The following is a 3,602-nucleotide window of genomic DNA, read 5'->3' on the forward strand; positions in this document are numbered from 1 at the left end:
TAGGTGTAGAAAAATAATAATTTGTACCGCCAATTTAAAATAATTTTTTTATGTTACGAATTTCAATAAATAATATATTTCACTAATTTATCTAAAATATTCCTGGTTTTAATCCAGATTGTTGCAGGTGAAAAAAAATTTGGGAGACGATGGAATAAATTCAATCAATGAATTATTATTATTACTATTATTATTGTTTTTATCATTATTATTATTATTCACAAAATTTTAATTTTATTTCTTAGTACTCTATATACATCAGTCCAAAATGAAAAAAGAAATAAAATTATAATTGGAAGAATTTTTATTTTCAAAATATTTGAATGCTTTTGGACAATTTCAGTCCAATCACTTTCAAGTTTCAACCAGCCCAATTCATCTATCTACCAAAAAAATTCAACTGCAACAATACAAAAACAACCCAATTATTATAATAGTTAAAAATTATAACCATCTCAATTAACACAAATTTTGTGTGATAACTACCTGACATTTCATTATCAATTTTGCAATTCACCTGCTTCTATTGATTTTTTATTTTTTCATGTCACTTTAAAAACAACATGTGAACTCATTTTAGTACTGCTGAAAAAAAAGTTTTTAAGCACCATAGAATAACCCTTAAAATTATTGCTTCATCATAATAGTCGATTTTGTCAAAACACTATAAATTTTATGTGGAGTCATTATTTATTCTTTACTAATTTTCTGAGATTTGTATGAATGTATTTTAGCACGTTTGAATAACATGTATCATTGTCAAGCAACGGATTAACATTTCAAGTGCATTCCTTAGTGGCAAGTTCCATATGCCAACTACTCATGGCTTTCTTTAAATCTTTATATTTTTATTTACAATGTAAACCTCTATAGCTTATTTTTATTATAATTTCATCTATAAATTCGACATTAATGCGTATATTATAAAAACAATTGATCTCAAGTTATTCAAATAAATAAATCCAAATAAGTAGTTTTGACATAATTTATCTCACGTGTCATTACTTCTAACAAACTTTTGACTCAACGCGTGAATATATAATTGTCTTTTTCATACCGATTTCGTTTCCTTTTTTGAATTTTCTCAACGTTTTCTATGTCTCTACGTTCTATTTCATCTCTGCATTTTCTGCATTTCTCTTCCTTCTCTATGGTCTCTTCGTTCTCTGCGTTCTCTTCGTTCAAATTCAATGATCTTTTATTTTATTTGAAGCTTTGGATCAAAGTTTTTAAAATTAAGCTGTAAAATCAGGATTGAACAGTTATTTTGTTGTCGAAAATAAAGAATGATTCAAGTTCAGACTGTCAATTGAACTAGTGAAGTAGATTATTGTTTTGAATCCAATCAAGTGGTTGAAATGTAGTTCGATTCTAGTTAATGTTGTTCGTTAGTAGTTTATAATTCTGTAGGTGAATAATGTTGTTTTGTTTGTGAAAATTGCTGTTTATGGTTGATGGTTTGAATTGAATGTAATGTATGAGTTCTGAATCTGAATTATTATTGTGATGAATCTGTTCCGTCTCATTTCGGTGTATTTCGATTATAAATTGGTGTATTTTGGAACTCTTTCGGTGTATTTTAGACATTTTTCGGTGTATTTATAGGTTCAAACTTTTCATTGAACCAGGACGAATTGTATTATCATTTTGAATCGAATTAAGTGGTGAGGTATGGTTTGAATCTAGTTAACGTAGTTTGTTAGTAGTTTATGATTCTGTAGTTGAATCATTTTGTTTTATTTGTGAAAATTGATGTGCATAGTTGATGGTTTGAATTTGAATGTAATGTACGAGTTCTGAATGTGATTTTATTATTATGATGAATCTGTTTCGTTCTCAGTTTCGGTGTATTTTAGTTTCTAATATGGTTTATTCTGGAATGATTTCGGTGTATTTTTCAGTTTCTATGCGATGTTGATGAGCAGTTTGTTCCAAAGATTGGAATGACTTTTAACACGCTTGAAGAAGTTGAAAATTTCTACAAAGATTATTCTAAACTTGCAGATTTTTCTATAAAAATGCAGAGCACAAATAAAAAGGAAAATAAAATTAAGAACCAATTGATTACATGTATCAGAAAGGGGAAATGAAAACCGAACATATCTCCAACTAAGAAGACAAATCCCTTAACTGGATTAAATTGTCTTGCAATAATTTATATATATATATATAAATTATATATTGAAGGATGTTGATGTTTGATCATTTTGAAGGTTGTGTTGCATCATTCACATCTGTGCTGTCCAAATCAAGCAAAGATGCTTAAACAACACAAGTAACTAAGCATGTCTATACGACATACAATAGAGAACAACGAGAAAACCAGAATCAGACCAAGTTAAACATACTAATCATTTGTTGCAGCAGCAGGGGGTCACCGTGAATTAAGTCTTATTGAAAAGGATGTGAGAAATTACATCATGAGAGAAGTGCGGAATGTTTTGAAATTAGAGGATGCAAGAGAATTTGGAAAATACTTATTAAGAATGAAAGAGAAGAATCAGAATTTCTTTTTGCAAGGTTGCAAGAACCAAACCGGTCAATGAACTGGTAGAATGACTGGTTCACTAATTTAATGGTTTGACTGAGATTCGACCGGTTTAATTAACCATCAACAATTATACCACTTTCAACCATTAACAATTATGCCACTTTCATAACCATTATAATAACCAAAAACTTAACATACTTATAAGTTAACACAGAGGCAGTAATAACACTATTCTCCCCTGAGTTCTTACAAGTAATCAGCAATCCTTATCAATTAACAACAAAAGTATAAAACAATAAAAATTTCAAAAATAATTTCTTATAATTAAAAAATAGAAAGATCAGAGAATCCAAAAACAAAAAAATTAAATTAATCCAAACTCAGCAATCATGCCACCACCAACTCTAACTCAGAACACAATAAACAAAGAAAAATAGCAACTCACCCCAACTCAGAATACAACAAACAGAACAAAAAAATAGTAACTCAATAATCATATTTTAGATTTCAGTAACTCGGTAAAATTAACAAAATAAGCAACCATAAATTAAAGCAAACATAGATTTGAATCATTAAAAAATTAGAACTCAAAATAACCCTAAACATTAACAAAAGAAAAAAAAACTGAAGCAGAGCTACCGACGATGGAGGAACCAAAATGACGTCGACAGAGGAACGAAACAGGCAGCGAGGAAGGAACGAAATTCAACTACCGGCAAGGGAGGAACGGCGAGACAGAGATGACGATCGAGAAAACTGACTAGTGATGGAGGAATCCAACCGACCACGCTTTGATCTGCAAGTCCACGACGACGAAGATGAAGATGAAGACGAAGACGATTTAGAGAAGACGACCACAAAGAAGCTTGCAATTCCAAAGGCAACGACATGGAGGAGAAGAGGATTGATAGCCAAGAGCTTCGAGCTAACCCTCTGTCGTCATTGCCGACGGTGAGGCACCCTCTGGCCGACGAGAAAAGTTTAGCGACGGCGGAGGCAGTGGCTACTGCTGCTGCTGGTGGGTGAGAGAGAGAGGGGCTGCTAGTTGAGAGAGAAAGAGGGGATAGTGGTTAGCCAGTTAGTGTTTTTGGGGGAGAGAGGAGTATTTATA

This window comes from Arachis ipaensis, chromosome B03 (genome assembly GCF_000816755.2).
Source record: "Arachis ipaensis cultivar K30076 chromosome B03, Araip1.1, whole genome shotgun sequence".
NCBI lineage: Eukaryota > Viridiplantae > Streptophyta > Magnoliopsida > Fabales > Fabaceae > Arachis > Arachis ipaensis.